The 21,421-nt window shown below is 38.1% G+C and overlaps 1 protein-coding gene across 7 annotated transcripts in view; it reads left to right on the top strand.

Moving 5' to 3' along the window:
* ST7 (suppression of tumorigenicity 7) overlaps window positions 1-21,421 on the top strand; it is a 300,665-nt gene that overhangs the window by 143,769 nt on the left and 135,475 nt on the right. The gene's annotated exons all lie outside the window — the stretch shown is intronic.

Below are 21,421 nucleotides of genomic sequence, written 5' to 3' on the forward strand. Positions count from 1 at the left end.
TGCAAATATATAGCGCATTAGACTTGGAGTCAGGAAGACCTGAGTTCAAAACTTGGACTTAAATATTTATTATGTGTGAATTAGGGCATGTCAGTTACCTTATGCCTCAGTTTCCTCAGCTGTAAAATGGGAAATAATAGCAACTACCTCCCAGGATTATTTTGAGGATAAAATGAGATAATATTTTAAAAGTGCTTTGCAAATCTTAAAGCACTATGTAAATGCTATCTATCTATTTATCTAGTAGTAGTAGTAGTAGTAGTAGTAGTAGTAGTAGTAGTAGTAGTAGTAGTAGTAGTAGTAGTAGTAGTAGTAGTAGTAGTAGTAGTAGAGTAAATATCAGGCACCACTACCTCTACCACCTTTAAGAGGAAGTGATTACTTCAGTTTAGGATTTATTATTGATAAGGAACATAAAGCTAAGTGTGGTCTGATCTAGTCTCTTCTCTGGGAAGAGGTTTCAAAACTTCTCAGAGAAAGAATTGGGCAAGTTTGTATGGATTAAAATTCTTTAGAGCTAGTCAACACATGAGGGATGGGAAACCCAAAATAAAATCCTGAAGATATAAATAGTCCTTTTTAGGGATGAGAAGGAAAAGGGATAACTGCTTTACGAGCTTGACATAATGGAACAGGAAATCCATTAATCAATTTATCTTTTCTAAAAAATGCACCCAGATTTCGCTAAAGGCAGAGAATCAATACAAAAGTGTGGCTCGTTCTGTGCCAATAGTGTCCAGATTGAGCTGAGACCGTTTAGGAAGCCCAATGACAGCAAATTGGTTTAGAAAACAGCTTTCTTGGGGAAGGGAGAACAATATTCTCTATATAAGCTCAGGGCAGTGTCTGCCTATTGCTGGCAGTGGATCCTCTCTGAGAGGATGGAAGAAAGGCAGAATTGCCCCAGCGTTATTTGGCTTTGCTTTTCCTTGACCAAAGTAATGACCCATGAAATTAATAGACAGAATTAAACATGGCCAATTCTTAATCTTCCAAAGAAATTGAGATTCGTTCTTTTTTCAGTCCAGGTTGCCAGGCCCAGATCAACTACATTTCTGCTCCTCAAAGAATTTTTGGTGAGTGGGATGGCTGAGCCACTCAGGAATCTCTGAAAAATCTGATGGAACAGGAGAGAAAGGGAGAAATTTCCTGAGAATCAAAAAAAAAAAAAAGGAGCTTAGATGAGGTGGGCAGACCAAGATTATTGAGCTTGACTTTGAATCCTTGTGAGACTGTAAAACATGTTGATAAAGAGATAATTAGTGAAGGATAGTCAGAGAACAAATATTTATTAAGCATCCACTGTGTGCCCGGTACTGTGTTAGAGCCTGGGAAAATAAATGCCATCAGGTGCCAATTAGTGGGAATAATGAATCCATTGAAGTGGTATTCCTTTGTATTGTAATAGTTACATAACTGTGTCTAGTCTGGTGGAAATAGGCGGTGTAAATTCTAATAATATGGCCACTTAAAGAGAATTATTGTTTTGCTGTCTGTACCATAAATAAGTAGTCCCTGTATACAAGGAGATTCCATTCTAATGGACAAGAGAGTAAATGTAGAATAAACATAGAATAAATATATAATGAATACAAATAAATACAGAAGAGTTAAATATAAAGTATTTGAGGAATGACATAAAAGAAGCTGCTTTATCAGAAAGCGTAAAAAAAGTGGGACAGATGTTAAAGCAATATTATAGGACCTCAGTGCCAGAAGGGTCCTCAGAGGCTGCTTAGTCTAATCCCTTCATTTAACAGATGTGGAAACTGAGGTATAAGGAGCTTATATGAGTTCTTCAAGGTCCCAGGAATAATAAAAATCAGATCTCAGATGTGATTCCAGATACTCAAAGTTCAGAGCCACTGGTATTAGGAATTATCAAATAATCACTAGATTTATTATTTTAACAAGAATTCAAAGAAAAGGCAGTATATTGTACAATCAACCAAGTAAAGTATTTTGAATCAACCAAGTAAAGTTTCTATCATAGTCTAGGATAAAAAGTTGAAGCAGAGGGAAAGGGGAGAAATGGAGATGAAAAAATGAATGATTGGGTAGAAAACAAGAAAAAAGGCAATCAAACAAGAGAGAACTCTGGATGGAGAAAAGAAATTCAAATTGAACAGCCATGCTGTTCATTGTGCTCCAATGATACTTTAGTAACAAAATCGGGATGTTTTGGAAATATAGCATTTAAAATGTTATTTTATGGGGTTTTTAATTTTTAAAATGAGCACACTGAACTATCATAGTTATTAAAATTCTGATCTTGCCCTTAAACTTCTATGTATTCTCTACATACATAGGAAGGCCTATTATTTGCTATAGAAATAAGCATAGAAAAATGAATGCTTAAAACAAAAAATGAATGTTTTCCTACGGCCAGTTGAGTTATAATTTTATACACCCAGGAGCCATTGACTGAGAGGGAAAATTTATTTTATTTTCTCAAGTGGTGGTGCCTTCCTTGCTTTAAAGAACCTCACATGACAAAGCTCTAGCTAAGAAATTTTCAGCTGTTTTTCTAAGCTGTTCAGTAAGCCCTTGCTTGGACTATATTATAGCAGTATCCTGTTGAGGGCTCCCCAGAATATATATCAACTGGAAAAAAGGGCAAGTCATTTCCTGTTATTTTTCTACTGTTCTCTCCATAGCCCATCATTCTTTTATTTTCTGAATGGTTTTGAAATCAGATGTCAGACTTAGTCTCTTGCCTCTCCAAATAAAGGGATTTCCCTAGTCCATGAATATTGCTCTTCAGGGCTTGTTAGCTGCCTTCTTGCATTCTTAACATAGCCATTAGCTCCTGATGATTCATTCCAGGAGCATGCCTGGCTTTCAAGTATCCTAATGATGCATTTACCCTCCTATTTCCAGTAGAAAACCATGATGCTCACTGGTAACTTTTTGGGAAAAGCTTTCCTTCAATTACAGATTTCATTAGCCACATTAAAAATTTTGTGCGGGGGCAGCTGGGTAGCTCAATGGATTGAGAGCCAGGCCTAGAGATGGGAGGTCCTAGGTTCAAATCTGGCCTCAGCCACTTCCCAGCTGTGTGATCCTAGGCAAGTCACTTGACCCCCATTGCCTAGCCCTTACCACTCTTCTGCCTTGGAGCCAATACACAGTATTGACTCCAAGACGGAAGGTAAGGGTTTAAAAAAAATAAAAATAAATTTTGTGGGGTAGAAGGAGAGGAGGAGCACTGACGCTGGCTCAGTATCCACAGGACCTGCTTTTAGGGAACATGAATGATCATTTCGTTCTGTTTGCTCACACCAGACCTTCCTCATTGTACCTGGCCTCTCCGTGCATGGCACATTGAAAGTGGCACGAGGTACCCCATAAACAGCTGGCCCTTCATAAAGCTCTTTGGTTTTGTTTACTGTCAGCCAACTGCCCAATCACTCTGGGGCAGCCTTCTTGGAGCTAGACTCGGGCTCCCCAAAGGGTTTGTTTGCAGACACTTGGGAGCTAATAGATCAGAGAATTGAGTAATATGGGGGGAAGAGTCCATGAGCCTGGCACACCTCCCTGAGGAAGTCCTTCATTCCTTGGAGAACTGCTTTGTGCCCCCACAGGTCTAGAGTCAGGAAGACCTCAGATATTTATGAGCTGGGTGACCCTGGGCAAGCCTCAGTTTCCTCCTCTGTAAAATGGGGATAATAGTGGTCCCTACCTCCCAGGGTTGTTGCAATGATCCAATGAAATGGTCATTTTAAATCACTTAATACAGTTCCTAGAACATCATAGAAGCTATGTAAATATTTGCTTTTATTATTGTTATTATTAAATGTGGTGGTTGAGGAGATGTACCCAGCTTGTATGGTATAGAGATAGATGTTCATACATACAAGTGGGGAAATTCACACGCACACCCAGGTACAAATGGATGCCTACATTAACGAAACAAAGAAAAAGGGAGGCAGAACATAGGAAAAGAATCAGAAGACCGAGTTTGGGTTGGGGGTAAAACTTAGCAGGGGGATGAATTGGTGAAAGAGTCAGGAAGTAAGTAGGAGACAAGGTAGAGAAATCGTAGATTTTGTTCATTTGCTCATACCAGACCATGGAGACCAAAAAGTAAACATTTTACTCTTTCTGAAACTTAGCAAATTGCTAAGTTTTTTCAACCCTAACAAATTGTCTGATTCAGTCCACCTCCAGGGAAAGAACTGTTGGTGTTGTCTTTCACATCTGTTTATCTTTGGTTTTATTTGGGGGTTTTGGTGATGTACAAGTGTGCTTTTACAAGAGTGACAATTATGAAAGTGTATTTTGCATCACAATAAAAAAATGAAAAAAAAATTAAAATATCTGATTCACTCAGCCTTTTTCTACATTAAAAAAAAGCCTCCTAAAAATGAAGAGAGCTGTGCTTGTCCTAATACTTTTCACATGGGCCTTTAGGATAACTTGAAATATGATTTTGTTGTTTAGCCCATAATTATATATTTTTAATTACTACCCATCATTTTCTGAAACTGCAGGTATCCCAGTCTTCAATCTTGTGGAACAAGGAATGGTTAGAGAAGGGACCCGGGAAATTAGAGTAAAACAGCTTCTTTGGTTTCTTGGAGGCAGCCTAAACCACCCAGGGAATGTGAATTATAAAACAACTTGATTTTTGGCTCTAAGGGGAAAGGGTGAGAAGCTGGGGAGGCCAGATGGCTGTGGGAGCTGCAGACAATGGGAGGGAATGGAGGAGCCTGCGGCCTTATCACATTACAGCTTCTTGGGTTCACCATGAAAATTAATGCTCTCTGCAGGAGCTAGAGGAGCCAACTGGCCAGGGAGACTGACTGCATGGAAGGATCTTATTGTGAAGATGAGCATGGGCACATCTGGGGGTTGTGTTTGGCCATGGCAAGGGTGGAATGAGGATTAGAGAACACTCTAGAGAAAGTAGCCAGTTAGGCCTAAGAGAGAAGGGAGCCTTTCAGTTCTTACCTAGAATACTCTTCCTGTGTTAGGAATGCCTACTTCTGTCTGCTCTAGTCCTCCATTTTTCAGAGGAAACTGAAATTCTAGCGAATAGGAAAGATGTCAAGTTAATTTAAGGGTCCACAGGCTTCCTGATGTTCAGCCAAGGACTTTTTTCAAGGCACTGGACTAAATGACCCTTGACATCTCTTTTAGTTTTAGCTGGGTGGTCTGATGAAAGATATAATGGATCAGCGTGTTTAGCAATTTGTTGGGGCAATCAAGACAAAAATATCCTTCCAAGTAATTGGCTTAAAGAACTGAGTGAAGTTGATTTAAGGGAAAGAATTTGAATAATAGTAGTTTTGTCTTTTTTAAAATAATAGAAATCTTAAATAGTTTCTGAAATACCAAAATTGTTTTTGTTTTTATTTGGCCAATTTAGAACACAGCTGTGATATCTTGAACTTATGAGAGTACCTAGAACATATATTACCTATCTTGCTTCCTCTTCCCATTTTCAGTGTCTTTTTGCTGAGCCTATGCAGCATGACCCATCAAATAAATCTATAATAATTAATGGTCAAATATAAAAATCTTTGCTAGAAATTTTTAGTTCTTGGCCCTTTGTATAAACTGCAGTGGTGAAGAATCCTTGTATCATAAGCATTTCTCTTTTCTCTTCCTCTCTTACTCTTTCCCTCCCTCCCTCCCTCCTTTTCTCTCTCATGTTTCTCTCTCCCTCCCTCCCTTTCTCTCTCTCTCTCTCTCTCTCTCATGTTTCTCAATCTCTCTCTCTCTCTCTCTCTCTCTCTCTCTCTCTCTCTCTCTCTCTCTCTCTCTCTCTCTCTCTCTCTCTCTCCTCCCTTTCTCCCTCTCCCTTCTTTCTCTCTTTCTTCTCTATCTTTCCACTCTCCTCTCCTCTATCTTTCCCTTCTCCCTTCTTCCTTCTCTCTCTTTTTCTCCAGAACTCTGGGCACCAGATGGCTAGGGAGGATAAAGGATCAGGGAGTCTATTTTTTTTTAAAGATATGACACCTGCTGAAGGAGCTGGGAGCTGAGGAGGATGAAACTGAGGCTTAAAGCAGGAGGCTCGGACCCACTCTGCAGCTGTCTTATGTCTCTAAAAAAAGCTGAAAGGAATTAAAAAAAAAACCATGGGTTAAAAAGTCAGGGTTTAAAAAAAGGGTAAGGATGCTTGGGAACTGCCATTTCTTATAATAACTCACATTTATATACTACTTTAAGCTTAAGAAAATATTTCTTCCAAAACAATCCTATGAGGTAGGTCCTACTGTCAGTAACAGCAAAATAAAAATAACAACAAAAAGAATGCCAGCATCTTATATAGGGCTTTAAGGTTTGCAGAACACGATATAAGGATTATTTCATTTTATCTTCATAACAACCCTAGGAGGTAGGCAATATTACTGTCTCCATTTTACAGATGAGAGAACTGAGGCAAAAAGAAGTTAAGGGACTTGACCAGGATCTCACAGCTAATAAGCCTTTGAAACTGACTCCCAAGTCCTTTGCTCATTCTTCCACACTGCCCTATCCCTAATATCATTTATTCTAGTTGCTGATGAAGGAACCGAGACTCAGAAACTTAACCAGAGTCACAAAGATAGTAAAGTATCCAAATCAAGTCTTGAACCCAGGCCCTCCTGATGACAAGTCCAGTGCAGTTTTCACTGTACTCACTGTCTTCGGCTGATAACCTTTAGCCTGGAAGCTCCTCTTTTCCAAAAGCTTATCTCCTTTATGCAGTCAGGCTTATGTCCTTGTTGAGAGCTGTTCACTCCCAGATAAATTTTCAAAGACTTACCCAGGGGGTGCCACTTTGGCACTCTTTCCTGTTCTGGGCGAATGCTGGGCCTCTCTCAGGAGACTGAAAGGAAGTTTCCTATTTCTCCACTCTTTCACTCCGCGTTCTCTGTGACTCCACATCCTCCAGCTCGGGAGGAGGCCACGAGAAGGAGATCTCCAGTTCGAGGAGATGGGAACCATTTTATTCTCATGGGAGTTAATTACCCAGCAGGGACTCCTGAAACGTTTTGGGACAGGAATCGGGAAATCTATTTGATTAAGACCTAGAAGGAAGGAAAGGGCGTGACTGCTGGAAAGGCCGCTTGTAAGAAGAACACGAATTTCAGAAGGAAGAGCGGGGGCCAATCAGGACTATGAACAGCGGCCATCCACGATTCCCCCCACTTTCCAAAGGTCTGATGGGATGGGCACAAGGAGACTGAGAAGTCTTGTGAATGGCCCCCTTTCTAGTCTTGGTGCCCTTCCTAAAGAAGCCTTTGAAGAATGGTTAAGGACCCCTTCCCTGGATAGGAAAGTGCTTTCAGTCACATTCTTCTCTGTGCCTTCTGCCAACAAAAAGGAAATGGAAACAGTCTGGCTCAGTGACTTGGCCAAGATCACACAGCTGTCTCATGTCTGAGGAGGGCTTCGAATGGGGTGAAGTTTTCCTGACTCTGGATCTAGCACCTTATTCGCTTTACCGCCTAGCTGCTTGCCTTGGTGGATAGACTCTATAGGACTGACGGCTGCTTCATCTTTATATGTATTCATTTATATACGTATATTTTTACAGTATGCTTATAGACATATCTTTCTATGTATGTATTTTTATTTGTTTCATGAGTCACAGTGACGGAACTTTATTAGCTCGTGGCTCACTTTCTGTCCTCAGAACTTTTCCAATCGGATAGCAGCAATCTAAAGCTCATGCTATGTGACTTCAGTCTTCAAGAACACAGACACTTTCATATCACGAGGAACCATCAGGAGAGGACGGAAGCTCTCCTCATTTAAAGCGCTGCATTTAGAACAACAACAACAACAATAATAATAAAGTAAAATGGCATAGATTAGGGGAAAAGGGGGGGCAAGAATTTCATATGAAAAAGGCGTAGCAGTATAAGTAGATTATACAATGAGTCTTTAATGTATGATACATCTGCTAAAAAGGTGACTGGTCAAAGGGTAGAGTCCAGAATGAAAGTGGATATCATCCTGCTGTACTTTGTCCTGGTTAGACTATCTCTGGAGTAATGTATACAGTTCTGGGCACCACATCTTAGGAATAGCATTTAATTAGAGCATGCCCAGAGGAGGTTGAGTAGGGTGGCATAGGGACCTAAAATTATTTTATAGGAGAATCCATTGAGAATATGTTTACTGAGAGTAGGCAGAAACTAATGAGGGATGTAATCAGTGCCTTCTAAATATCTAAAGGTCTGCCAGGGTTAATAGAAATTAGATTTAATTTGGTCGGCCCCAAAGGAAGAACTGAGACTTGCAAATAAATTCAGGGGTATTTATTTCAACTTAATATAAGGAAAAACTTTCTGAATATTTAGAGCTATCCCCAAATAGAATAATTTACTTTGGGAAGAAATGAGCTCCCTTTTAATGAAAGTTGTAAGGCAGTAGTTGGAAGTTGTGGAGACTTCCATAGAGGGAAGGACCTTTCAGTTAGAGATTGGCATGGATTCCCTGAGATGTCACTTCCATGTTGGAAGTCTTATGGTTCTTTGAATAGATTAGTGCTGACATGTGCCGTAATAATATAGTAGGGAGCGAACCCTGAAAAAAGCCAAGTTAAGGAGGATTGTATTTCAGGCTATGGACTTTGTCCTTAGAATTATAGGCATTGGGGCAGCATTGAACGTTTTTGAATGAGACTTTGCTAGGGTGAAACAGATATTTTAGAAAGCCGAATCTCACGGTAGCATGCAAGATGAATTAGAGATGGGAAAGGGGGGAACCAAGGAGAGTTATTGCAGTAGAAGATTTAAACAAATGTGTTAAGTTTAAATTCTTTGGAGACTGTATATTGATTTATAATTATTTATTAGTGAAAATGGATTAGAGAGAAAAGGTGCATATCACATGGGCTGTTGCCTAGCTAACCTGGGCTGGCCTCACCCATCTCTGAGACCTTGATTGGACAGACTTGACTTTAGACCAGGTCAGAGGCCTGATGCCAGGATCCATGTGGGATAATGCCACAGAGCCAGAGGTTTCCTCCTTATACAGAAAATCCTCAGGCCTTGTTCCTAACCCCAGCAAAGGATAGGGGGACACCTAAATGAATCTTCAGAACATTCCTTTTCAAAACGAAAGAGCAGCACAAATTCATGTTAATTCACACAATCTGATTCTTTGGGGGACTTGTAGTGAATCATCCCATCTGTAAAAGCTACATTTCAGGGTCTTGCCAGGGTGCATGAGGGCCCCAAGGTAGTGTACGTTTCAGGGAGATCCATCTACAGTTGGGTGTTTCTCATAATATTAAAAGTGATTGTTGGATACATTGACCAGGAGGCATGAGGGGGCATTCCACTTTTTACAACCAAGATAAAATATTGGTGACTGGGAAGGACAGGAGGGGTTGGAGGGCCCAGTCCCTCACAGGTCAGTTTATTATATCCAAAGGCTCACTCAGAGTTTCATGATTTAGTGACTGATTTCTAGAGGGCATTCTCTATTGCCAGCATTTTTCACTCTGTCTAGAATCATGATGGTCCTTACTGCCTCTTCTCCAGTTTATTGGTCATATCTTTGCCAAAAATTGCTTTACAAAGTTCTTAATCTATAGATCTTTAGGATTAACTTTACAATCTTCCCTCTGGAGGATGAGACACTGCTCAAGATCTACTCCTATATAAAAACACATACGTAAACTGATGGTAACACAAAATAATGTTCCAAAAGGGTGAATATTCTTTTACAACAATAAAAAACTTGGTAAAGGATATGTGGATAAGTTACTCATTTAAGAATACATTAAATAAGTCACTCCAATAATATATGAATCACCTTAAATATGCATAAAAATAAAAATTACAATGAGTTCCTGATACATATTCAGGGTCTAGTGGAGATAGCTTATATCTTACAAGTTATAGCTCTATAGCTCAGGCTCAACATTGTAGTTACCCATCATCTGCCATGACTTAAGAAAGTTGCCATGCTAAAGACAAAAGAGGGGTAGAAGTCTAACAAAAGGGGAATGTGGTCCCCCTGGCTGACTTCTACTCCATACAGGAGTCCTAGGTATAGCCAGCTGGAGTCAGAGCCAAATAAGGATATTCTCCTGTATGTCAGAACTTAGCTGAGCAGTCACTCTTTTGGCTTTCTCTGAGACAGCACTCCTACTTTGGCACTAATGTTTATCGTTCCTACAGGGCTATTGACATCCACGATTATTGGCTTATCAGCACCAATCCATGGCTGGTTTGCTGTCCCTTTGTAGTTTTCCTAGAATCAGACTCAAATGCCTGGTAGAGCCCCATTAAAGTTAATCACCAATTGCAGGTTTTAATAGTCCAGGGTTTGAGGTATGCAATGCTGACAGGGCTATTAGACACTGGAAACTTTCTTCAGTACCCACTATTAGGTATCATTCCATAAACTTAAGATTAAAAAATTATACCTAAAACTAAGAAAACAAAAAAAATTAATGATCACTTCTCAAACCCCATTAAATATTATAACAGTTTAGCATATGTGTTTAAAGAAAATACAGATGGATTACTTAAAAGTTAAATCTATTATAACTCTAATATGACCGTGATTCTCAGTGTACATATAAAGAAGTTTTTTCCCTGTTAAAAGCTTTGCATAGACTTCTTTTTCCTTTTAAACATTATTTTATTTGGTCATTTTCAAACATTATTCATTAGAAACAAAGATCATTTTCTTTTTCTCCCCACTGTCCCACCACCCCTCCCATTGGTGATGCGTGATTCCTCTGGGTATCACATGTGTCCTCGATCCGAACTCATTTCCATGTTATTGTTTTTGCATTAGGGTGTTCATTTAGAGTCTTTCCTCAATCATATCCCCTCCACCCCTGTAGTGAAGCTGTTGCCTTTCCTCGGTGTTTTTGCTCCCACCTTTTGTCCTCTGCTTGTTGGTAGTGTTTTTTTCTCCTTGATCCCTGCAGGTTGTTCAGGGACACTTCATTGACACTAATGGAGAAGTCCGTTACATTTGATTGTACCACAGTGTATCAGTCTTTGTGTACATTGTTCTCCTGATTCTGATCCTCTCACTCTGCATCGGTTCCTGGAGGTTGTTCCAGTCTCCATGGAATTCCTCCACTTTATTATTCCTTTTAGCACAATAGTATTCCATCACCAACATATACCACAATTTGTTCAGCCATTCCCCAATTGAAGGGCATCCCCTCATTTTCCAATTTTTTTGCCACCACAAAGAGTGCAGCTATGAATATTCTTGTACAGGTCTTTTTCCTTATTATCTCTTTGGGGTACAAACCCAGCAGTGCTATGGCTGTATCAAAGGCAGACAGTCTTTTATCGCCCTTTGGGAATAGTTCCAAATTGCCCTCCAGAATGATTGGATCAATTCACAACCCCACCAGCAATGCATTAATGTCCCAACTTTGCCACATGCCCTCCAGCATTCATTACTTTCCTTTGCTGTCATGTTAGCCAGTCTGCTAGGTGTGAGGTGATACCTCAGAGTTGTTTTGATTTGCATCTCTCTGATTATAAGAGACTTAGAACCCTTTTTCATGTGCTTATTAATAGTTTTGATTTCTTTATCTGAAAACTGCCTATTCATGTCCCTTGTCCATTTATCGATTGGAGAATGGCTTGATTTTTTTGTACAATTGATTTAGATCTTTGTAAATTTGAGTAATTAGACCTTTCCAAAGACCCAAACTTTGGGGACAAAAATCCACTATTTGACAAAAACTGCTGGGAAAACTGGAAGACAGTGTAGGGAAGATTAGGTTTAGATCAACACCTCACACCCCACACCAAGATAAATTCGGAATGGGTGAATGACTTGAACATAAAGAAGGAAACTATAAGTAAATTAGCTGAACACAGAATAGTATACATGTCAGACTTTTGGGAAGGGAAAGGTTTTAAAACCAAGCAAGACATAGAAAGAGTCATAAAATGTAAAATAATTTTGATTACATCAAATTAAAAAGTTTTTGTACAAACAAAACCAATGTAACCAAAATTTGAAGGGTGTAACAACAAATTGGGAAACAATCTTCATGGCATAGACTTTAAAGAGCAAGTAAGGCAATGCCTGAAAAGGACAAAAATTCCTAGAATTAAAAAAGCCTATTTGACCTCAGTTGCCCACAAACCCATGCCTTGTAGCCATGAGGTGGACCATGTACTGTAAGATGTCAGATGGGCCTCTCATGCAATTTACTGAGTGTTGTTTCAAATTCTTTGAAGCTCACTTGCAACAGTTTCACCTTATTTATGTAAGAACAACAAGATTTATTAATAAGAGCCACAGCACCCCCAGAAGTAGCTATAATCATATGAATGGCTAGCCAATTTTGTATAGCTATCTTTGCCAAGGAATATGGAGGAAAGAGGAGATAGCTTTAGTAGCTTGGGAGCATGAACTGAGACAATTTCTCAACCCCAGCAGAGATATTCCTAATAGAATCTAATATTACCATCATCCTAAAAGTGGGTATAATAGTCCAGAAAATCCTCTGTGCTGCAGGGGAAGTAGCTATTGAATTAGGCCTAGTTCTCTTGTTTCGTGGATGCCACCAGGTCCCCAGATTTCTAGTCCATAGACTCATCTACCCAGCCAATAAAAGGATTAGGCCCTGACACTGGAGGGGTGACAGAGACTAGACCACCTTTGGGGAAGGGAACGGTAAGTAGAGGAGTTACAGATATAGAAGTGTCCTGGGGTCACCCAACCCCTTTAGCTGTGGTCAAGCAGTAACAAGTTGTAAAGGAAGTGTATTTATATGATCTGGCCTTTATCCCATCGAGCTGTGTCATAGCACAAACAAATGTTGGGTAGAGATGGAATAGTGAGGTGGCACTTCACATTGCCACCCACACACATATTGGTTACTCAGGGGTCCCTGGCAAAGGGTCAATCAGTAGGAGAGGTTGGAAGCAGTTGCTTTGGAAATGAAAGGAAGGGACAACTCTAAGAAATATAACATGAGAAATGTTATTTAATTTTGGGGGAATCCTATCTAAAAACCATTTCTTGGAGGAAGGAACTGGACATTTTTGTAAATGGCAGGCTTATTGCAAATCAACTGTATGATGTGACTGATCAGGTGTAGGTAAGAAGAGAGAGAAATCAATAAATAAATATTGGTTCCCAGGCTTTTTAACCTGCCTGCCTGGAAGGTTGATTTATTAAGCACCTGCCGAGGACCAGGTACTGTGCTAAACTCTGGGTATAAAAAGGGGCAAAAGACAGTTCTTGGCCTTAAGGAGTTCATTATTCCAGTGGGAAGAGACAATGTGCAACAAATACAAAGCAAGCTACATACAGAGCAAATAGGAGATAATTAATTATCACTGATGGAAATAAGGGAGTTAGGAAGGAAAATTAATATTAGGGGACAAGGTGAACTAGATTTTAGACTTACTGAATTTGAGGTAATAATGGAAACATCTGTCTGGTGATTGGAGGTTTAATACAGGAAAAGAAGTGAGGTTAGAATTTGAATGCCTTCTAACCCCCCACAACTGATATCTAAGGTGAACCATGATGTAGTTCAACTATTATCCAGGGTTTTTGGGGAGCTTTTCTCTGATAGGTTATTTAGCAAAAGTACCTGAGAAAATAAGTTATGATAAAAGAAGGTTGTGTTTACTTTTGCCATCTACTCTGTGACCATTTCCAAAAATATTATATGACAGGTGAAAAGTCTACCCAACAACTAATGTATCCAAAAACATTTTCCACATACAGATTTGTTTACGAAAGTTCTGTTGTTTATATCATGGGTTTTGCATCATGGAAAAACAATCCAATGGCACTAAATATTGTAATAGTTAAAATTCAACTGTTATGATTAAAATTTAGGGGGGAAACTGAGGCAAGTAGAAATTAGTTTCTTTCTGCAAGGAGTATTATAGTTTTAGAATTTTATTTAAGATAAGGAATTTAAGAAAATACAAGTAAGAAAAGCACGTGTCTAGGCCCAGAGAGCCTATTCACGACCACTCACATCTTGCCTGCTAGTTGGAGAGCTGCATGTGCTTGGAAGCAGAATTAGGAAAAGACCCTTAGTAGGCGGGGAACTCCTTTAAATAATAACTTGTGATCTCACCCAGGTCCGATTACAAAGCATTCTGGGAAGTGAGCAAGGACTTATGGGGACTGGAGTCCTGGGTTCAAGCTTCCATTTTTTACAATATGTAGTCATCAAAAGCACCATGGAGACTTCTTTTGAAATAGTACATTATATTTGACCAGAGTTTAAGATTTAACAAAGAAGATGAGGACATCTTACCTCAGATTGAAAAGGTTGTGGAGGCCCTGTATTCCTTCCCTCCATACATTTTCTCTTTCTCTTTACTTTCATCTTAGAATTAATATAGTGTATTGGTTCTAAGGCAGAAGATCAGACAATGGGGGTCAGATGACTTGTCCAGGGTCACACAGATAGGAAGTATCTGAGGTCAAATTTGAACCTAGCACCTCCCATTTACAGGCTTGGCTCTCCATCCACTGAGCCATCTGGCTGCCCCTTGTATTTCCATTTTTTTTTGTTTTGGTTCTTTTTGTTTTGTTTCATCTATTTAATTACTTAATTTAGAATATTTTCCCATGGTTACATGATTTATGTTCTTTACCTACCCTCCTCCCACACTCTCCTCCTATAGCCAGTGATCAGTTCCACTGGGTTTTACATGTGTCAGTGATCAAGACCTATTTCTATATTATTAACATTTGCACTAGGGTGATAAATTAGAGTCTACATCCCCAATCATATCCCAGTCAACCCATATGATCAAGCAGTTGTTTTTCTTCTGTGTTTCTACTCCCACAGTTCTTTCTCTGGATGTGGATGGTATTCTTTCTCTTAAGTTCCTCAGAATTGTCCTGGATCATTGCATTGCTTTTTGTGGAGAAATCCATCACATTCGATTGTGCCACAGTCTCTATGTATATTGTTCACCTGGTTCTGCTCCTTTCACTCTGCATCAATTCCTGGAGGTCATTCCAGTTCACATGGAATTCCTCCAGTTCATTATTCCTTTGAGCATAATAGTATTCCATCACCAACATATACCACAATTTATTTAGCCATTCCCCAATTGAAGGACAGCTACTCATTTTCTGATTTTTTGCCACCACAAAGAGCACAGCTATGAATATTTTTGTACAAGTATTTTTTTAATTATCTCTTTGGCATAGAAACCCAGCAGTGCTATGGCTAGATCAAAGAGCAGGCCGTTTTTTAGCGCTCTTTGGGCATAGTTCCAAATTGCCTTCCAGAATGGTTGGATCAATTCACAACCCCACCAGCAATGCATTAATGTCCCAACTTTGCCACATCCCCTCCAGCATTCATTACATTCCTTTCCTATCATTTTAGCCAATCTGCTCGGTGTGAGGTGATACCTCAGAGTTGTTTTGATTTGCATCTCTCTGATTATAAGAGATTTAGAACATTTTTTTCATGTGTTATTAATAGTTTTTATTTCTTTACCTGAAAATTGCCTATTCATGTCCCTTGCCCATTTATCAATTGGAGAATGGCTTGATTTTTTTGTATAATTGATTATATATTATATAATTAATTATTATATAATTGATAGCTCTATAAATTTGAGTAATTAGACCTTTGTTAGAGGTTTTTGTTATGATGATTTCCCCAATTTGTTGTTTCCCTTTTAATTTTGGTTGCATTGGTTTTGTTTGTACAAAACTTTTTAATTTAATGTAATCAAAATTATTTATTTTACATTTTGTGATTTTTTTTCTGACTCTTGCTTGGTCTTAAAATCATTCCTTCCCCATAGATCTGACATGTATCATATTCTGTGTTCACCTAATTTACTTATAGTTTCCTTCTTTATATTCAAGTCATTCACCCATTCTGAGTTTATCTTGGTGTAGGGTGTGAGATGTTGATCTAACCCCAATATCTCTCATACTGTCTTCTAATTTTCCCAGAAGTTTTTATCAAATAGTGGATTTTGGTACCAAAAGCTGGGATCTTGGGTTTATCATAGACTGTCTTACTGAGGTCACTTACCGCAAGGCTATTCCACTGATCCTCCCTTCTGTCTCTTAGCCAGTAGGATATTGTTTCAATGACCACTGCTTTATAGTATAGTTTGATATCTGGGACTGCAAGTCCCCCTTCGCATTTTTTTTTCATGATTTCCCTGGATATCCTTGATGTTTTATTCTTCCAAATGAACTTTCTTATGTTTTTTTCTAATTCAGTAAAAAATTTTTGGTAGTTCAATGGGTATGGTACTAAATAAGTAAATTAATTTGGATAGGGTTGTCATTTTTATTATGTTAGCTCATCGTAGCCATGCACAATAGATGTTTTTTCCAATTGTTTAGATCTAGTTTTAATTGTGTGGAGAGTGTTTTGTAGTTGTGTTCATATAGTTCCTGTGTTTGTCTCGGCAGATAGATTCCAAAATATTTTATATTGTCTAGGGTGATTTTAAATGGAATTTCTCTTTCTAATTCTTGCTGCTGAGATATGTTGGAGATATATAGAAATGATGATGCCTTATCTGGGTTTATTTTGTATCTTGCAACTTTGCTATTGTTTTTTATTATTTCCACTAGGTTTTTAGTTGATTCTCTAGGATTCTTTAAGTAGACCATCATATCATCTGCAAAGAGTGATAGCTTGGTCTGCTCATTGCCAATTTTAATACCTTCAATTTCTTTTTCTTCTCTAATTGCTACTCTTAGTGTTTCTAGTACAATGTTAAATAATAGAGGTGATAATGGACATCCTTGTTTCACTCATGATTTTATTGGGAATGTATCTAGTTTATACCCATTGCAGATTATGTTTGCTGATGGCTTTAGATATATACTGTTCATTTTTTAAAGAAAGGCCCTTCTATTCCTATACTTATTAATGTTTTTAATAGGGATGAGTGTTGTATTTTGTCAAAGACTTTTTCTGTATCTATTGAGATAATCATGAGTTTTTTGTCAGTTTGCTTGTTGATATGGTCAATTATGTGGATGGTTTTCCTAATATTGAACCATCCTTGCATTCCTGATATAAATTCCATCTGATCATAATGAATAACCCTCATGATCACTTTCTGGAATCTTTTTTATAATATTCTATTTAAAATTTTTGAATTTATGTTCATTAAGGAGATTGGTCTATAGTTTTCTTTCTCTGTTTTTGACCTGCCTGGCTTTGGAATCAGTACCATATTTGTGTCAGAAGAGGAATTTGATAGAACTCCTTCTTTGCTTATTTTGTCATATAGTTTGTATAGTATTGGGATTAGTTGTTATTTGAATGTTTGATATAATTTACTTGTGAATTCATCAGGCCCTGGGGATTTTTTCTTAGGGAGTTCCTTGATGGCTTATTCAATTTCTTTTTCTGATAAGGGGTTATTTAAGAATTCTATTTCTTCTGTTAATCTAAGCAATTTTTATTTTTGTAAATATTCATCTATATCACCTAGATTGCCATATTTATTGCCATATAATTGAGCATAATAGTTTTTAATGATTGCCTTAATTCCTCTTCATTAGAGGTGAGGTCTCCATTTTCATCTATGATGCTGTTAATTTGGTTTTCTTGGATAATTTCTTGTAGTATTATGTCAAGATTTCTGTTCATTTCTGGGTTTTCAGGTAGACCAATGATTCTCAGGTTATCTCTTTGTGATCTGTTTTCCTTATTTATAATCTTGTTAGTGAGATATTTATGTTTTCTTCTATTTTGTCAGTCTTTTGACTTTGCTTTATTAATTCTTGCTCTTTTGTAAGATCCTTGGCTTCCAATTGCCTAATTCTGGTCTTTACAGACTGGTTTGGTTTGTTCTATCCTGCTTTTCGTGGCTTCCAGCTATTTCTCCAATTAGGAGTTCTTGTCCTTTAAACTATTATTTTCTTTTTGAATTATTTCCCACTTTTCTTGCCAGAAGGCTTCCATCTTTTTGATAAGCTCCAATTTAAATTCTTCAAGAGCTTGTGACCAATTTCCATTTTTTGGGGAAGGATTTGATGCATTTATTTGTATTTCTTCTTCTGATATTTCCTCTGTAGTCTGGATTTTTCCTCCATAAAAATTATCTAGGGTCAGCACCTTCTTCGCTTTCTTGGTGTTGGGAAGTTGTTCCTGGCCACTGTTTTACATCATTATGGTGGTTTTTCCTTCCCTTTCCAGTCATAAGTCTGAGTGAGGAGGGCAGACTTTCTATGTATGGAGGTAAGGAGCTAGGTTTTTTCCTGAGGCCATTTCTGGAGTCTCTGCAGTTTCTACTGTTTTTTGCCCTTCTCTGTGCTATCTTCCCATGGGTGCCCAAGGTCTGTGCTCTTCAGCTTGCTGGGGTTTCAGGTCTAGCTGCTCTCAGGGTTAGGTCTTTGGTGGTCTTAGTCAGCTGTCAAGGACCTAGAGGTGTCCCTCACTCACTCAGTCATTCCAGCTTGCACTGGCTCTGACTCTGGCTCTGTAGGTAGGGTGGGGGAGGGTTGATCAGTTCGTATTTGGGTGGAAGCTTTTCCACCCCCTTATAGTGTGGAAATGCCCAAATCCCATGTACCTTCAATGTTGTGCCCTATTGTAGAGTCCCTTTGTTCATATGGATTTTTTTTTTGGCCTTTAGAGGTCATCCACATCGGTAGGTGGTGAGGAGAGGAAGAGTTCTGTATCTAGATTGCCTCCATGTTTACCAGGAAGTCTCACAAGTCTTTTTCTTTATTATCTCTTTGAGGTACAAATCCAGCAGTGCTATAGCTGTTTCAAAGGGTAGACAATTATTTAAAGCATTTTGTGCATAGTTCCAAATTGCCTTCCAGAATGGTTGGATCAATTCACAACTCTATCAGCAATGCACTAATGTCCCTATTTTGCTGCATCCCCTCCAACATTTATTACTTTCCTTTGCTCTCATATTAGCCAATCTGCTAGGTGTGAGGTGGTACCTCAGAGTTGTTTTGATTTGCATTTCTCTAATTATAAGAGATTTAGAACACTTTTTCATGTGCTTATTGATAGTTTTGATTTCTTTATCTGAAAACTGCCTAATCGTGTCCCTTGCCCATTTATTAATTGGGGAATGGCTTGATTTTTTTATAAAATTGATTGAACTCTTTATTAATTTGAGTAATTAGACCTTTGTTAGAGGTTTTTGTTACAATTATTTTTCCCAATTTGTTTTTTCCCTTCTAATTTTGGTTACATTGGTTTTGTTGTACAAAAACTTTTTAATTTAATGTAATCAAAATTATTCATTTTACATTTTTTATTATTCTCTGTCTCTTGATTGGTCTTAAAATCTTTCCTTTCCCAAAGATCTGACAAGTGTACTATCCTGTGTTCACCTAATTTACTTATGGTTTTCTTCTTTATATTCAAGTCATTCAACCATTCTGAGTTTATCTTGGTGTAGGGTGTGAGATGTTGATCTAACCCCAATATCTCCTATACTGTCTTCTAATTTTCCCAGTAGCTACAGTACCATATTGTTTTGATGACCACTGCGTTATAGTATAGTTTGAGATCTGGGCCTGTAAGGCCCCCTCCTGTCACATTTTTTTATGATTTCACTGGATATCATTGATCTTTTGTTCTTCTAAATGAACTTTGTTATGTTTTTTCCTAATTCAGTAAAAAAGTTTTTTGGTAGTTCAATGGGTAGTTCAAAGTCATTCAGCCATTCTGAATTCATCTTGGTGTAGGGGTGATATGTTTTTCTAAACCTAATGTCTCCCATACTGTTTTCCAATTTTCCCAGTAGTTTTTGTCAAATAGTGGATTTTTGTCCCAAATGCTGGGGTCTTTGGGTTTATCTTACACTGTCTTGCTGGGGTCTTTTACCCCCAGTGTATTCCACCATTTCCTTTAGGCCTTAAGAAAGGGTAGGTTGGAAGAAATTTTCAGAAATTTAATTTCAACCTTGTCTTCCCCCTTTAAAAAAATTTTATTTTAAACTCCTTGAGTCTCTTAGGGGTAGTAAAAGATATTTTAGTGGTTCCAAAATGTTGTATTTAAAAAGATATTCCTTATTAATATAATTCTGGGATTTGGTAACCTAGTTTAGCCTCTGTATAACACATTTATGATTTAATCAACTTAAATAAATATACCTTTTCCAGCCTTTATTATTTTTTAACATTCATGCCATGCACATATACTTCACACCCTCAAACACAGAGAACATTTCCTAACCTAAGTTGAACTACCATTTGTAAGATGAGAAAAATTTTTTGGTGAATTATTCCCCCTTGTTACTTTCATGTGTACTGTCCACTTTCTTTAGAGATTATATAAAGGTTTAGAAATAAAACATCTGTTTTTCAGTAATGCATATTTCATTCTGAGTTGTTTAATAGAAATCTTATTTTTTATGAAATGAGTTATTCTGGACTAAATCTATTCTGTACAGAGTTTTCTGTAAAAATAATAATTCAATGCATCCCAAGAAAATATTGCAGGAGCCAAGTATAGATACATTTGAGTTTTATTAAATTTCTAAATTGATTCCAATGTTAAGGGATGGGACGCAATTATAGCTAAGCCAGACACCTGTAATAGAGACTGAGAGAGAGAGAGAGAGAGAGAGAGAGAGAGAGATCTCTCAGAAGCCAAACTTTGTAGGTAAGATGGCTCAGTACAGCCTCAGATCTTATCAAGTTCCCTTGTCAGTCTGTTAGTGTATAATCTGGAAAGCTGTTGCTTTTTAACATTTATTAATTTAGAATATTTTTCTATGCTTACATGATCCATGATTTTCCCCTTCTCCCCTTTCCCCTCCTGAAGTTGACAAGCAGTTCCACTGGGTTATACATGTATAATTGCTCAAAACCCGTTTCCTTGTTATTCATATCTTCAGGAGAGTGATTTTTTAATGCCAATACTCCAGTCATATCCCCAGTGAACCATGCGATTGATCATATGTTTTTCTTCTGTGTTTCTGCTCCCACAATTCTTTCTCAGGATGTGGATAGCGATCTTTCTCCTAAGTTCCTCAGAATTGTCCTGGATCATTGCACTGCTACTTTCTGCCATAATATATCAGTCTTTCAAGTACAACTTTCTCCTGGCTCTGCTCCTTTCACTCTGCATCAATTCCTGGAGGTCATTCCAGTTCACATAGAGTTCTTCCAGTTCATTATTCCTTTCAGCACAATAGTATCCCATCACTATCAGATACCACAATTTGTTTAGCCATTCCCAAATCGATGGACAGTCCCTCATTTTCTAAATTTTTGCCACCACAAAGAGTGCAGCTATGAATATTCTTGTACAAGTATTTTTCCTTATTATCTCTTTGGGGTACAAACCCAGCGGTGGTATGACTCAGACAAAGGGCAGACAGTCTTTTAAAGCCCTTTGCACATAATTTGGAAATTATTGTTTTGTAATACTTGGGTACAGTAACAAATTTGTGGATTTATGAAATAGGAAACTTCTGAGTTTGCATTTAAAGCAATTTTTAGCCAATGCAACATTGGCAGTGAGTGCGCAGGACCAGCTAGATTT

Source organism: Monodelphis domestica, chromosome 5 (assembly GCF_027887165.1).
Source record: "Monodelphis domestica isolate mMonDom1 chromosome 5, mMonDom1.pri, whole genome shotgun sequence".
NCBI classification, from domain to species: domain Eukaryota; kingdom Metazoa; phylum Chordata; class Mammalia; order Didelphimorphia; family Didelphidae; genus Monodelphis; species Monodelphis domestica.